We start from the raw sequence: 18180 nt of genomic DNA, 5'->3' as shown, positions 1-18180 counted from the left end.
CCAAAAACAAATGTTTTTGAGGTATCCCTTGTGTTGTTTCTGGGTTAAGGTGATCCAAACGTCCAAAAACAAATGTGTTTGTGGTATCCTTTGTGTTCTCTCTGAGTCAAGGTAAATCAGAGGCCCAAAAACAAATGTTTTTGAGGTATCCCTTGTGTTGTTTCTGGGTTAAGGTGATCCAAACGTCCAAAAACAAATGTGTTTGTGGTATCCTTTGTGTTGTCTCTGGGTCAAGGTGACCCCAAGGCCTTATAGTTGTCTTTTGGTCAAGGTGACCCCAAGGTCTGACAAACAAATATGCTTTTGGTATCCTTTGTGTTGTCTCTGGGTCAAGGTGACCCAAAGGTCCAAAAACAAATGTGTTTGTGTTATGCATTCTGTTGTCTCTGGATCAAGGTGACCCAAAGGTCTGAAAACAAATGTGTTTGCGGTATCTCTTGTGTTGTCTCTAGGTCAAGGTTAACCAAAGGTCTGACAACCAATGGGTTTTTGGTATCCCTTCTGTTGTCTTTGGTGATGGAGATGAACAATCACCCTGGCAACACAAGGGTTAACTGTTGAATAGAGAGAATAAATGACAATAAATCAGAAGTCATTTCTCATTATTTATATCTGTGGTTTCTATTTCTATAGTGCTTGAGATCATTCTTGGTCTTGACACCACTGTTTCAGGCTGTCTTGCAATTTTACTTCGGCTTTTCTTGGCCTAGGACCTCAGTCTCTCAGCAGGTCTGTGGTATATCCCAGTTTATTTGGGCAAGAGGAGGGGGACACCCTGGACAGGACGCCAGTCTGTCAAAGGACACACAAATGCAAACAACGATTCTGTACGATACGGACAATTTCCCCAAGTTGTCAATCAATCCTGTATCTTTTTGGACTGTGGGAGGAAACCGGAGTGCCCGGAGTAAACCCACGCAACACGGGGAGAACATACACACTCCACACAGGAAGGTCACAAGTTGCCTTCTCTTGGTGCGAGAAGCAAACCTGCAACTTTCTTGCTGCAAGTCACACTAACCACTGCGTCACTGAACGCCCAACAACAGCACTCCTGGTTCCGAAACCAACCGGTCTGGGTCCAAGAACCAGTCCTGGAGGTGATCCTACCAGAGTACACAGAAAGAACAACACTTTATACAACTTCTGTTGTCGGGATTATAACTGTCTGAGGTTAAGAAAATGAATTAAACATCAACTTTATATGGGACGATCTTGTTGCAGAGCAGCTAACACAGGCCTCCCGCTGATCCAGCTTCACAGTGAGATGTATTTTTAATGTACTTTAGGTTGTTTATTGCTAAGACGCTCTCTTATTTTTCCTCTTTTTTATCTAAAGGGATAATCTTCCCTAGATTAAACCCGACTGTGGTGCAAAAAAGATTAAAAATGATAAAAGTTGAAGGTAAAAAATAGATGTTCCAACGAAGCTGCAGTTTTGTCTCCAAATAAACTTTATTTTAAACAATAGCTCTGCCTGATCAAATAGTGAAAATATTATTAATAATTATAATCATGACAATAAAATGAGTACATCATAAAGTATTTAAAAATGGAGTTCCCTTCGTCAAGGGAATGAATACGAAAGAAGAATTGACAAGACTTATTGAAAAATAAAGGCATTAAATGCACCTTCTTTTCCCCTCATCCTGTGGACATCCATATTTATGAGAACAAATGTGGCAGTCGTTCTAAATTGTATTGCAGGGATGCATCAAGGACATCAGAAAAAGTGCCACTATATATTATTCTTATTGTTATTATTCCGATTCCCACGGCGACCGCACGAGCAAATTCAATATATTTCAGGAAGGTTCGAACAGTTCTTTCTATCTGAAATAAACCAAACATGAGTCCTTGACTGGAAAATAAGTGCAGGCGTCTGGAGGCGGGAAACTTGCTTACGTGTTCAATAATATATTTAAAATAATATGAATTCTTCAACGATGTCAGCAAAAGGTTAATCAATGAAAGGAAGTAAAGGTTTTATTTCTGTAAAGATTCATCAGTGGTTTCTTTTTATTTATTCTACATTAAGGTCATAGTATTTTTTAAATAATTTGCAATTCACATGATGCCTTCATTATACCTGCTTTAATCTCCACTCTTTCCACCCTGGCTGCACTCTCTTCTTCACCTCCAATTACCCTCTAGATAAAAACAAAAATACTCTTGTCATTAGATATGATTTCATCTAAAAATTGAAATAAGAGGGAATATGTTCTTGGATATAAAATAATAATTCAAAAAGTGAACACTAAAAAATAAAATGTCTTTTTTAGAAATCAAACAGATTTTAATAGAGAGGTAAACGTATAAACAAGAAGTTAAAAACAACATAACATATACATTAAACGAAATTATTAATAACTTTAGACATACTGATGTGGTTGATAGGAAGTTGACAACAATTTTTACTAATTATTACTGTATATACAGTATATATATCAATATTTTATATATATACAAAGAGACTGTATCGTGATACCTCATCAGCTGTTTCATAAGGCCTTTCAAAAAAGATAAATATATATATATATATATATATATATTATTTTATCTTATTGTAAGGCCTTATGAAACAGCTGATGAGGTTTCACGATACAGTGTCTTTATTTTGAAAGACCACCGGATTGTATTCTTTGGCTTTGATCTACTAATTTAATGAATCATTTTCAAACTTATACTGCATCTAGTGGCATTTTAAAATGAAAACACTGTATCGTGATCCACAAGTTACTTAATAGTGATGGTCTGATGAAGCTTCATGAAACAGTGTCATTGTTCTCAGAGTTCACTAGATGGCGGCATCTGCACTATCTTCCTTTGTTTTAAGCACCTGTTCTAATGAAACATCACATCATTTTTAAACCGATGACGCCACCAACTGACCTCTAAACAACATGATGCTGTTTCATGAAGCTTCATTAGACCATCACTACTTAATAGGTATTTGGATCCTATAGGTAATGTTGTTGGTGTAGCTTAATAAAACAGTGCATTCATTTTCAGCCATAAGTAGGTATCTGTTTTAAAAAAAATGCATTAAATGAAGGCTGACAGTTAAAGCACATCAAGCAGAGAGTGCCATCTAGTAGCCGCTAAAAACATGCTAGCTGGAGATGTAGCGTTAACTATGTTCCCATGAGATCACTGCCTTTTAATGAATGTTTTTGTTTGATTCCTCTCGTCCTCCAGTGTTTCTTGATGATCCTCATACGTCTTCGTTCGCTGCCAACTCACAACATCAAAGACGAGTAAATAGAAGATTTTACTGGAAAACGCGGTGGATCCGAGGTGAGGCTCGATTTGTGTGCAAATCAAAACATGTTGCCGTGTGTTCCTCCGTGAGTCTGTTTGTGTGTTGCCGGCGCTTGTGTCTGTTACTTTTCATCTGCTCGTCTTCAATAATAGATGTAACAGTTTCACGGTATCTGACCCGCTCACATATTTGATTTTCCTTCAGAGATGAAGACAATTTTTTTCCACTGCTGAGGTAGGAGATGTTCATGCGTTCATGGGCCTCATGTGGAATATTCTACAAATTATATTTTATTTATTATATAATTCAATGTTCATCCTGATTTTTAAAACCCATCTGCAATCAACACCAGCTGCCAGCTATATAAGATTTCTGGTTCCAGTCCGTGGTGTCAGATCGACCACAATCCCATCCATTATTCTCCCGATTGTTGTCTGATTTTCCTGGTATTCTTTTCCTGATGCTTTAGAATTGACAGATAAATAGAACTTCTTTTTTTTTCCTAGAGTTAATTTATTTTGCAACTGTACGCTTTTGTTGACAGCTACTGTGCTCCATTATTTTTTATCTTCTATCTTCTATCTTCTATCTTCTATACACACTTTTTTTTGTTTTGGTTCTCTTTTGGTCTGTTTTGAGACTTTCTTTCTTTGTTTTCTTTGCTGTCTATTATTAATATATATTTAATATTTATGGCTAAATTCCCCAAATGAGTTCAACCTCCTGTATTGGCACCTTCTACTCAAATGTATAGAATTTTAATAAACCTGGTGAATTAGCTGCATGCGCAAACCTTCGGCCAAAAGATGGGTGTTAAATAGATTTTGTTTTCTGCTGACTCGTGCTTTTGATCTACCTTGATCGCACGATGGACAAATCTTGAAAAACACCAAGATAAAGAGGGACACCTGGGATATTATGTTTGGACCACTAGACACATTAGCCACGCACATGCAGGCTTTAATCGGCTTTGCCGATGATATCGCAGTCGGAAAACGATGGGAGGAAACGATCGTCCGTCAGCAATTTACGCCTCCCAAGACCACTATATTTATTATTTTAAATCATTGTTTAGCTCTGCTTGCTTGGGCTCAAAATGAGTGCCCTTGCTGGACAACGTTTGTTCCTGACTTTCTTTCTACTGGCTTGTGCAAGAAAAGAAAAAAAATGCTACATTTACTGTAGTACTATAAACTTAGTTGGAGCTTCTTTTTTTACAATAGCATTTTTACTTCCAAACCCTGTTAAAGACATAAAATATACTGTTAAAAAAGTTACAAATAAAAATAAAAGTGCAACACAATTGTCCCTTTTCTTGACAAGAACTAACCTGAACCAAGTACATTGACTAACATGAGAACATGTAAAAGATTAAAATGTATATAAGGTTATTTGTATTGATTTAGACAGATTAGCAGAAAGTGCAACTAAAAACTAGAATAGGGCGGAAAACAAGGAAATATATTTACTGGTATTTAGAAATATTTAAGTACAAATTGGAATCCAGTGGGATCTGGAATCCTACTAGAACAGATTGAAATTCCAATATGTAGTAGTACAGATTGGAAACCTACTACTAAACTGGAATCTGAATATTGGAATTTGTTGAATGTTATTTTCAAACCCTAACCGATATCCATATTAAGATCCTAGTTCAGTAGCAGGATCTAGTACAGCTTAAATATATGGATGGCAAAGAATTGTATAATAATCCAATGGAAAACCAAGAAAGAAAATCCAAAAACAGACCCAAAAAGAACCACAACAAACAACAGTGCATATAGAAGAACTGAAGAATAAAAAAAACAAAACAATGGACGTCAAAAAAACCTATGGTTGGAAAATAAACCTCTAGAATTTTTTTTTTTTACTTATCAGTCTGTCCTGAAGCATCGGGGAGAGAATACGAGGAAAATCATAAAACAATCAGGAGACTAATGTATGAGATTGTGGTCGATCTGACACCACAGACTGGAACCAGGAATCTTACAAAGCTGGCAGCTGGCATGATTGTCAAAAACAGGATGAACAAGGAAATGAGAGCAATTAAAAACAAAGGTCAAGGCAATTATGAAAAAAAAAAAAAAAATCGTTGAAGCTTTTTTCCTGTACTCACATAAACGTGACATTTAGTTAAAGACCGATGAATATATGAAAACTCCAACTCTTCTCACTGTTATGTAGTAAATATTCTCTCCAAGATGCAGTAAGTTCCTCATCATGACCATGTTTTACAACTTATTACTTTATAAAGTTGCTCTGGAATCTGGGCGAATGAGAGGTTACAAGAGCAGATTCCATTATGACTTAATAGCCAGCTGTAATCATGGCCGGCTTTGTTTATACAAGTCCCTTGGAGGTGGGGACTTTCGTAAATTGATGATGGGCGGTGACTAACCTCAGGGCTTGCTCAATCACAAAGGAGTGGGTGTGGTTATGGTCAAGAAGATTTTAATCTCCAGAAAAACACGGTGTTTTCAGTGGGCGGGGCTTAAGATGATTTTTTAATGTTAATATTTCAATAAAAAGAGAGTTTTGAACAAACACACACTGATGATACAATAGAGTCACACATCACAACAACACACACACTGGTAATACAATAGAGTCACACATCACAACAACACACACACTGATGATACAATAGAGTCACACATCACAACAACACACACACACTGATGATACAATAGAGTCACACATCACAACAACACACACACACTGATGATACAATAGAGTCACACATCACAACAACACACACACTGATGATACAATAGAGTCACACATCACAACAACACACACACACTGATGATACAATAGAGTCACACATCACAACAACACACACACTGATGATACAATAGAGTCACACATCACAACAACACACATACACTGATGATACAATAGAGTCACACATCACAACAACAGACACACACTTATGATACGATAGAGTCACAACAACACACACACCGATGATACAATAGTCACAACAACAAACACACCGATGATACAATAGAGTCACACATCACAACAACAGACACACACATATGATAGAATAGAGTCACAACATCACAACAACACACACACTGATTATACAATAGAGTCACACATCACAACAACAGACACACACTTATGATACGATAGAGTCACACATCACAACAACACACACACGTATGATACAATAGAGTCACAACAACACCCACACTGATGATGCAATATAGTCAACCATCACAACAACCGACACACACTTATGATACAATAGAGTCACAACAACACACACACTGATGATACAATAGAGTCACACATCACAACAACAGATACACACATATGATACAATAGAGTCACAACATCACAACAACACACACTGGTGATACAATAGAGTCACACATCACAAAACACACACAGACATATGATACAATAGAGTCACAACATCACAACAAGACACACACGTATGATACAATAGAGTCACAACAACACCCACACTGATGATGCAATAGAGTCAACCATCACAACAACAGACACACACTTATGATACAATAGAGTCACAACATCACAACAACACACACACTGGTGATACAATAGAGTCACACATCACAAAAACACACACACAGACATATGATACAATAGAGTCACAACATCACAACAACACACACTGGTGATACAATAGAGTCACACATCACAAAAACACACACACAGACATATGATACAATAGAGTCACAACATCACAACAACACACACACGTATGATACAATAGAGTCACAACAACACCCACACTGATGATACAATAGAGTCAACCATCACAACAACAGACACACACTTATGATACAATAGAGTCACACATTACAACACACACTTAAATCAACACATTAGTTGAACTTTACGCTCCACCTATTAGATACACAGACAGTCTCAGACTAGGACCGTCTTTTCCTTCTCCATGTCGTCACAGCTCCTGGGAACAAAGCCCCTCCTGTGGGGGCCGCCGATGATTGACAATCACCGCCTTCCCATCACTGGCGTGCGATGGCGTGGACCAGTCTGGACACAGATAACCAGTCAGTCAGTCAGCAGCAAGCAGTCCCTGAAATCGACACAAAACCACTTTGTCATCAAGGGAAGCCTTTTCAAGCATAATCACATCTCGGGGGCCGGTCGCATCCCATAATGAGGAGCACCAGTTATAATTGGTCCGGACCACTTCACAGGCTGGATGCGACACGACGCTCCTGGCACGTCTGGAGAGAAGAAAAAATGTGATCATTAGGTACATTTAATGCAAATAAAGCTACTTTAACAGTGTAAAGGCACGCAGGGATCTGCAGCAGCATAATCAGGCATGTAAGGTCATCAGAAATGATGGAGCAGCAATTCTCTTCCCCCCCCCCTCGGCCGGCGGATAGTGTGCCACCTGGCTCATCTATCACAGCTGGAACTGCTGAGACGGTGAGTGCTGCCAATAAACAATCCTCACAAAAATGGAGCACGCAGAAAATCCACTTACAGGCAGGCGCCGAGGCCTCGGTGGATTCTTTAGCGTCGCCGCTCAGAAACATAGCCGTATATTCTAATCAAAGTGCACGGTGAGCGGCGGATCCTCGGAGGGACTCGTTTAAGTCGCTAATTTTCAGCGTTCAGACGCCTAAAACCCCTGGATTGGATCGAAGTTTGTCTTCTGTTGAATCATTGCTTTTATGGACTCGGAACCTGTGACTGTGGTTGATATTATTTTGTATAATATATATATTTTTTCATGTATTAAATTATTTATATTACTGCTTAATTTCTACGATTTAAGATTGCGTGTACACATAAATAATAATTAAATAAGTATATATTTATATTTATGTTGTGATGGACTGATGACGTTTCATGAAACAGTTTGGAGGTGAAGCCACTGTGTCATGAAACAGTGTCTTAATGTTAAAAGGCCACTAGATGTCACTCTCTGCTTTAAAATCTTTGGCTCTGATCTACTAAGTCAATGAAAATTTAGGATAATTTTCAAACTTAGACTGCCATCTAGTGGCCTTTTAAAGGTAAGACACTGTTTCGTGACACAGTGGCTTCACTATGAAACTGTGTCATGAGGCCTCGTTGACACATCTCTAGTTTCTCTAGTTTCTCATGTTTTTAATAATTTGAATATATATATATATATATATATATATATATATATATATATATATATATACATATATACAGTATATATATGTATATATATATATATATATATAAACGAGGATAAGTAAGTAGAATAAATTGTCAATTTTTCAGGATATTTCATACAAACATGTAACATCTTAAGTAAAGGGTTATTTCACCCAAATTTTTTGAATTTAGGTCAGAAAAAAATGAAATTACCTATATATGTATGGATGACAAAGAAAACTAAGAAAGTAAATCAGAAAACAGACAAGAAAAGAAACCAAAGAAAAATGGTTGCAAAAGAAAATGGAAGAAACTCTAAAACCGGGAGACTGAAGGATGGGATTTGTGGACGATCTGACACCACGGACTGGAACCAGGAATCTTGTATAGCTGTCGGAGGGTCTTGATGGTCAAAAACAGGATGAACAATGAAATAAAAGTAGTTAAAAACAAAGGTCAAGACAATTTTGATATGAATCGTTGAAGCTGTTTTCAGATATACTTGAATAAATGTGACATTTAGTTAAAGACCAACTAATGTGGAAACTAAATCTTAAATAAATGGTTGGTTCAACCAAAATACAACTTTCACTTATTTTCTACTCTCTCTAAGGGTTGGGATTATTTTCACTATAATCCTGTCCAGCGGCTGTTGTCCTTGTGCAGGGCTGCCGCCAAATCTTTTTTTTAAATTCTATTTTAGTTTGAAAACATCACAAATTATTATTTTGTATGCAGAGCAGTGTGTCTCATATTTACCCATTTGAAACTGTATTTTCTATGATGATAAATCAATTCATTTAAAAAACTAAATAAAATATTCCATTTTGCAAAAATCTATCACTAATATCAATTTATCAGAAACACAAGACGTTGTGTGTATACAGCACCACTACACACAACACTTTAACACAACAGTGCCGACATTGTACAACGAGCTGTGTGACCCTGGTCTAGAAAAGCGCTCTATAAATATAAATTACTTACTTACTTACTTACTTTTAAGAGTTTGGGATTTTCTTGTCATGAGCTGCACTTTAACCTAATTTTAGAGAAATTAATAATAGCAAAACACATTATAGCCGTGACTCATATATGTCAACATGTTTACGATGCTATGAATTGATTATTATCCCAAGTTATGATCAATGGCTGCCTGCAAGATGTAGATTAGTGTCCCACAAAATATCATTACAAATTGTGTTTACATCCCTGGTATGTTCGTGGAACTCTTCACACAATAATACATTTATTTGGATGCATTTACCTTCTGTTTAGAATCGTTTGTCTCGTCATCTGTCGTTTCCTGTCTACCTGGGCACTCTTCTTTGTAGAGTCTGTCAGTGCGACAAGTTTCTACAGCCGATTGTACATTGAAGCAAATGTAACTGACGAACATAATCAGCGTCGTCTATGATTATGATTTTTGGGAGCTGGAATTTGGGGAATTGCAATAGTTTCAATTCAAAAAAGGGCACAATAACACTCCTTCCTAAGTTTAGTTATTTTTCTTAGTAGCACGCACTACAATGTATGTTTTAAGGATGTGTATCTTTTTGCTGCAAACCATTTTGATCGTATCATTTTTTACTTTTTCAATTTTAATTAACAATATTTTATGTTTATTCTGTATGATTTCAGTTCATGCTTTTCCCATGAATATGTACATAATAGGTTTTCAATGAAAGAATCGAAACTATGAATAAATACTTGTGGAATTATGTACTATGACTGCAGACTTTTGTCATTAATTTGATGACCATCAAAATATCGTTATAGTTTTCACTTCACAGGTGTGTCTTTTCAGGCTACTTAGTGTAAACCATATTTATGGAGTTGGAACCATCAGTTGTGTTGTGGAAAAAAATCAGGTTGATACAGCCTTATTGGAGAAACTTTAAATCATTCATTTATTGATTCATTTTTCATTCGCTCTAGTAGAAGAACTCACATTTCTACGATCCTTAAATCTCATCACTGGCTTCAAGTTTCTTTCAGGATCAACTTTACAATTCTGGTTCTTACTTTCAGATCTATTCATGGTCAGACCTTCCATCAGTGATCTGATCCAGACTTACACCCCAGCTCGGGCTCTGAGGTTTGGAGATCAGAATCTACTGATGGTTTCTGAACTTCCGGACCAGAGGAGAGAAATCCTTCCAGACTGTTGCTCCTAAGCTTTGGAACCATCTCTGTGTTTGATGATCTACTGACTCCTTCAAGAAACATCTGTGTTTGATGATCTACTGACTCCTTCAAGAAACATCTGAAGACACTTTTATTTGTTCAGGCTTTTCCTTGATTTTTGGAACTCCTGTGTTGTTTCTTGATGTTATCTTGATCTTTTAAGTATATATTTTATTGAGTATTTTTTTGATTGTTTAACTACTTTGTGACCCTGGTCTGGAAAAGCACTCTATAAATGTAATTACTTACTTACTTACAAACGTTTGGCCTGTACTGTACGTCATGGTATAATTAAAAAGTGTTTTCACTTTCTATCTGAACAAGGAGCATAATAAACATTCACGATTATTTATCATTAGCTGTCAAAGTCTTGATTTATACATGAAATTCATAAAGTTTAGACCACTTTTTTACAGCGTTTATTTCATTGGTATAATCAGATAAACTCACTCGAAAAGAGCCCCATCTAGAATATTTTTCACCAGCCGCCACTGATCAGTCCTTTCTTTAGAGTTTTAGACAAAAATGTAAGTCCCTTTTATCGTAGCAACTGATGCTCAGTTGTCTTCATCTTAGTCCAAAAAGACACATTTAAAAAACCTCCATATTGCTATAACGTCCCTCTTGGATTGAAGCCTCGTCTGAGAAATTGCTCAGAAAACTTTTACACAAGTATCTCCCAGACTGAGGGTTAAAATCTCGACACTTGCGATGTGGAGACACTTGGAACAGGAGCTGATTTTAAGAAAATCCCTGGTTTAATCAAAGACATATGTGAGCCATAAACCCAAGACAAATAAATAGATGTCTTTGTTTTTAAATGACATGAATGTAGACAAATCTTACATCAAATCATTAAGATTTTACACACAACTTTCGACCCGTTATCATATGATGTCCAAAGGTACAAAAAGACGTCACTGTGTTTCCTTCTTTCGTCTTCACTCGCTCTATATCGAAACAGTGGGAAGAATGATGGATATTTCGGGTCCTCTTGCCGGGGCTGACGATCTATAACCACGATCCCCCTCAAGTGCAGATCGCAGATTGCAAGGATGTCATTACGTCGAGCAACCAATGTCCCTCCGATCCGGAGACAATTTAGAACCTGTCCAGATCCCTCAGCGCCGTTTGCCGCCTTGTCTCACTCAGCAAGCTGCCATGTTTACTCCAGGAGCCATTTTTTTTATTTTTTTTTGTAGCTCCTGCTTCTGAGTATGAAGGCGACGCTGATGGGAGAGCCTTCGTCTCATTATCCTCACATGACAGCGATGACTAATCACCGCGGCAGAATGAGATCCTCCACTCGTCACTCACCCGTCGCCAGCTTGTCCAGCCTGGTCCGTGGGATTCTCTCAGCCCGTGGACTATGGAGAACCAGGTGTGGATTTATTCTATATCCTTGATGTCAAAATCTCGCACTAGTTAACTAGTGGGTTACAAAAAACTGTGACATGTGTTAAACCTAAATTAAGTCCACTAGTGAACTAGTCATGTCACAAGATTTAAATTACTAGTGTACTAGCGAAGCTTAAAAAGCATACTAGTAAACTAGTGAAGGCCAACATGCTACTAGTAAACTAGTTGAAGTCTTTTTGGCCTTGCTAGTGGACCAGATGGCCCCAAAATGTTAACTAGTAACAGTAAGAGAGTTACTAGTTTACTAGTCAATCTTAAATAAAGGGCTTACTAGTAAACTAGTAAAAGCCAACATGCCTACTGGTGAACCAGTTTAAGTCTTTTTGGCCTTGATAGTGGACGAGCTGGCCCCAAACATGTTAACTAGTAACAGTAAGAGAGTTACTAGTTTACTAGTCCATCATAAAAAATGGGCTTACTAGTAAACTAGTAAAAGCCAACATGCCTACTGGTGAACCAGTTTAAGTCTTTTTGGCCTTGATAGTGGACGAGCTGGCCCCAAACATGTTAACTAGTAACAGTAAGAGAGTTACTAGTTTACTAGTCCATCATAAAAAATGGGCTTACTAGTAAACTAGTAAAAGCCAACATGCCTACTGGTGAACCAGTTTAAGTCTTTTTGGCCTTGATAGTGGACGAGCTGGCCCCAAACATGTTAACTAGTAACAGTAAGAGAGTTACTAGTTTACTAGTCCATCATAAAAAATGGGCTTACTAGGAAACTAGTGAAGGCCAACATGCCTACTTCTGAACAGGTTTAAGTCTTTTTGGCCTTGCTAGTGAACAAGCTGGTCCCAACCTGTTCACTAGTAACAGTAAGAGAGTTTACTAGTTTACTAGTCCATCATAAAAAATGGGCTTACTAGTAAACTAGTAAAAGCCAACATGCCTACTGGTGCCTTCAGTTTAAGTCTTTTTGGCCTTGCTAGTGGACCAGATGGCCCCAAAATGTTAACTAGTAACAGTAAGAGAGTTACTAGTTTACTAGTCCATCATAAAAAATGGGCTTACTAGTAAACTAGTAAAAGCCAACATGCCTACTGGTGAACCAGTTTAAGTCTTTTTGGCCTTGATAGTGGACGAGCTGGCCCCAAACATGTTAACTAGTAACAGTAAGAGAGTTACTAGTTTACTAGTCCATCATAAAAAATGGGCTTACTAGGAAACTAGTGAAGGCCAACATGCCTACTTCTGAACAGGTTTAAGTCTTTTTGGCCTTGCTAGTGAACAAGCTGGTCCCAACCTGTTCACTAGTAACAGTAAGAGAGTTTACTAGTTTACTAGTCCATCATAAAAAATGGGCTTACTAGTAAACTAGTAAAAGCCAACATGCCTACTGGTGCCTTCAGTTTAAGTCTTTTTGGCCTTGCTAGTGGACCAGATGGCCCCAAAATGTTAACTAGTAACAGTAAGAGAGTTACTAGTTTACTAGTCAATCTTAAAAAAAGGGCTTACTAGTAAACTAGTAAAAGCCAACATGCCTACTGGTGAACCAGTTTAAGTCTTTTTGGCCTTGATAGTGGATGAGCTGGCCCCAAACATGTTAACTACTAACAGTAAGAGAGTTACTAGTTTACTAGTCCATCATAAAAAATGGGCTTACTAGGAAACTAGTGAAGGCCAACATGCCTACTTCTGAACAGGTTTAAGTCTTTTTGGCCTTGCTAGTGAACAAGCTGGTCCCAACCTGTTCACTAGTAACAGTAAGAGAGTTTACTAGTTTACTAGTCCATCATAAAAAATGGGCTTACTAGTAAACTAGTAAAAGCCAACATGCCTACTGGTGCCTTCAGTTTAAGTCTTTTTGGCCTTGCTAGTGGACCAGATGGCCCCAAAATGTTAACTAGTAACAGTAAGAGAGTTACTAGTTTACTAGTCAATCTTAAAAAAAGGGCTTACTAGTAAACTAGTAAAAGCCAACATGCCTACTGGTGAACCAGTTTAAGTCTTTTTGGCCTTGATAGTGGATGAGCTGGCCCCAAACATGTTAACTACTAACAGTAAGAGAGTTACTAGTTTACTAGTCCATCATAAAAAATGGGCTTACTAGTAAACTAGTAAAAGCCAACATGCCTACTGGTGAACCAGTTTAAGTCTTTTTGGCCTTGATAGTGGACGAGCTGGCCCCAAACATGTTAACTAGTAACAGTAAGAGAGTTACTAGTTTACTAGTCAATCTTAAAAAAAGGGCTTACTAGTAAACTAGTAAAAGCCAACATGCCTACTGGTGAACCAGTTTAAGTCTTTTTGGCCTTGCTAGTGGACCAGATGGCCCCAAAATGTTAACTAGTAACAGTAAGAGAGTTACTAGTTTACTAATCCATCTTAAAAAAAGGGCTTACTAGTAAACTAGTAAAAGCCAACATGCCTACTGGTGAACCAGTTTAAGTCTTTTTGGCCTTGATAGTGGACGAGCTGGCCCCAAACATGTTAACTAGTATCAGTTAGAGAGTTACTAGTTTACTAGTCCATCATAAAAAATGGGCTTACTAGTAAACTAGTAAAAGCCTACATGCCTACTGGTGAACCAGTTTAAGTCTTTTTGGCCTTGATAGTGGACGAGCTGGCCCCAAACATGTTAACTAGTAACAGTAAGAGAGTTACTAGTTTACTAGTCCATCATAAAAAATGGGCTTACTAGTAAAGTAGTAAAAGCCAACATGCCTACTGGTGAACCAGTTTAAGTCTTTTTGGCCTTAATAGTGGACGAGCTGGCCCCAAACATGTTAACTAGTAACAGTAAGAGAGTTACTAGTTTACTAGTCCATCATAAAAAATGGGCTTACTAGGAAACTAGTGAAAGCCAACATGCCTACTGGTGAACCAGTTTAAGTCTTTTTGGCCTTGATAGTGGACGAGCTGGCCCCAAACATGTTAACTAGTAACAGTAAGAGAGTTACTAGTTTACTAGTCCATCATAAAAAATGGGCTTACTAGTAAACTAGTAAAAGCCAACATGCCTACTGGTGAACCAGTTTAAGTCTTTTTGGCCTTGATAGTGGACGAGCTGGCCCCAAACATGTTAACTAGTAACAGTAAGAGAGTTACTAGTTTACTAGTCCATCATAAAAAATGGGCTTACTAGTAAACTAGTAAAAGCCAACATGCCTACTGGTGAACCAGTTTAAGTCTTTTTGGCCTTGATAGTGGACGAGCTGGCCCCAAACATGTTAACTAGTAACAGTAAGAGAGTTACTAGTTTACTAGTACAGCATAAAAAATGGGCTTACTAGTTAACCAACATTCCTACTAGTTAACTAGTTTAATTATTTAAACGGTAGTGCACTAGCTTGTCCCAACTAATTAACTAGTGTGCATTATGTCTTTCACTAGTTTACTAGTAAACACCTTCAGGTCCCCTAGTTTACTAGTGCCTAGTAACTGCATTGCTGTCAGTAGTTCACTAGTAAACACATTTGATCAAACTGGTTTAATAATAAGCTTGTTAACTAGTGAGCGTTTTGGCCTCCACTAGTACGTTTTTAAACCTTCACTTTTTCACTAGTAATGTGTAATGGCATGTCTAGTTCACTAGTATGCTCAATTAAGGTTTAACCAGTTAACATGTCAGAAATTTTGGATCCCACTAGTTAACTAGTGTGTGTTTTTGACATGTGATATCATGGATACGGAGTAAATGTCACAGTCAGCATCACTGTAAACATGTAAGGAATTGTATATTTATATACATATAAGGAAGTGAAATCATCTTCCTAGTATTTCTGCCGAAGCCACTAATTACAGGAATATTCTCCTGATAATTCCCGAGAACCTCCATCACGATGGAAACGACGGAAATGCTGCATCCCGGAACGACACAATGGGGACATTCACCTCATCACAATATCCCGTACTAGACGTTTGTGTACCTAATAAATCATGTCGACACGCTAAAAATAACCAGTTTTCAGAAAACAGTTTTCACTCGGTTGTTGGTATTATCTGGTATTTCAAAGAAAGAAATCTGTTATTATATTATTTTATTTTCCACTGATTTACTATGAATCACATGTAATTATATTTTATTTTATATATCATTTCTAGCTGGTAAACCTGGTGTCAGGTCAGGTACGCAGTTGGTTTTAGATAAGATCGGAAGAGAAATTGCACTGAGTGAAATAAAAAAACAAAAAATTTAAAACTTAAAATAAATGATTTACCTTTTTTTTATTTTAATTTGTAAATATAACAAATATAAGTAAATTTTCTTTCGATTTCAGGGTATCTTGTACTGAAATATAACGTCCTAATTAAGTGTTTTTAACTAATTTTCCATACAATTGCTGAAAGTAGTTAAAATAATGGAAGTCATCCTCGTAAATTGGACCTATTTGAATAATCTGGAGGGTCTTTCACGCCCCCTTACCATGAACAGAAGGAGCTGGAATTCTGGAAACTTTACTCACTTAGAATGTACTGCATGTGGTTAAAAGCTCATACAAATTGGCTCTTCCACCCCCCTTGCAATTATAAAAGGATCTAAAATTCTTCCTAACTTAGTATGTAGTACATATGTTTTAAATTCCTTCAAAATTAGAACTGTACTGCTGTATTTTAATTTCCATGGGGGTCTTCCTTCCCCCTTGCAATCATAAAAGGAGCTGAAATTCTTCACAACTTAGTATATAATACAGATGTTTTAACTTCCCACTAAAATTAGAACTGTACTACTGTATTTTTAGTTTTCATGGGGGTCTTTTGCCCCCATTTTCTGACCCCCTTGGGAAGGAACTGAAATCCGGGAAATGTCCCTTACTTTGTTAGTCATACATATGGTTTAATTATTATTATTTTTGAATAGGAATGGTTGCGCCCTCTTTCTTTGAATCTTTTTCGGTTGCTCCCTCCTTCAAAAAACTTTACCAAGATGTGGCCTTAATGTTTAAAGTCAAGCATTTATCGTATCAAAATTCAACATATTCAAGTTGTCATGGGGGACTCATACCCCCCTTTTCTGCCCCCTTGCAATTAACACATTAGCTTGTAATACATTCAATTGCATCAATAATTTAAATTAATATACTTATATTTTTGTGTTCCTTTGTCCCCCTTGCAACCCTTTACATATGTTTTAAATTTCATCAACTCGTCTGCCCCCTTTGTGCCCCCTTGACCTGACCGGGTTGAACCCCTTAACAGGTCAAAAGTCTACAAGCTATTTTTCAAGACATTTTGTTGAGCAGTTCTATAAGTCTATATACTGTAGTATACTGAATATTTATATACAGTAAACTGTATGAGATAATTTACTCTTCCAGCTCCTGCCAGTGATTGGGCAAAAGTTTGGAAATCACTTCATGCAACACACAGTGTGAGTCTGTGAAACATTGATCAGTTAACACCAAGTGTGTGTGACTAATGTAGCACAGTGTGAGTCAAACCCAAAGGATGTGTGTTTGATCCGTGAAATAAAGTCCTACACACCTGAGTGAGTCACAGCTTCACTCTGTGTGTAGGTACATAGTTGCGTAGAAGTAGACTTTTGACCAAGATTCATTCAGATGGAAACACATTGTGTGTTGAATAGAAATGAGAAAATGACAATCGAAGAATTTTAAAAGTTACATTGAAACATATTTAAGTCTTTCCTCACAAATACAACAACAAGGATTGGAAACATCTTAGTGAGCGATGAGATCCTTTTGCTAAAACACCTATTTTAGAATCTTAAGTTAATTTATTTTGAAAAGGAATGGGAGCCATGTGATGGTTTTTAACTTATACTTACCAATATGTTATTCAGAAAAAGATAGTAAAGTCAAGTAAAAGAGAAAATTCAGTCTTACTTTATTTTTTGTTGAATATAATATATATATATATATATTTATATACATTTAAGTGGTTCTAAACCTGGGGGACAGAGGATAACAGATTAATATTTTAAAATGGCTTGTATGTTCTTTTACATGTCTTTAAACATTTTTTATTTTGTTTATAAATTTTTTGGAACACATTTTTTTAAGACGTTTTTCACCATTGTGTGTTTTTCAACATACATTCGGCAGACTTTCTTTGCAAGACCAGTCGAACCCGACAGAGAAAACCGAGTTCAGAGTATTAAAGTATTAAATACCTTTAAGAAACAAAATCTTGCTTTTGCATTCACTGTATATTTGAGCATAATTGGTACAAGATACTGGCTCTTGGTACATTGTTTTGTTTTTTTGATA

The sequence above is a fragment of the Callionymus lyra genome, chromosome 12 (genome assembly GCF_982586985.1).
Source record: "Callionymus lyra chromosome 12, fCalLyr1.hap1.1, whole genome shotgun sequence".
Lineage (NCBI taxonomy): Eukaryota > Metazoa > Chordata > Actinopteri > Syngnathiformes > Callionymidae > Callionymus > Callionymus lyra.
The sequence above is the reverse complement of the archived record's forward strand: the minus strand, read 5'-3'. Positions refer to the sequence as shown.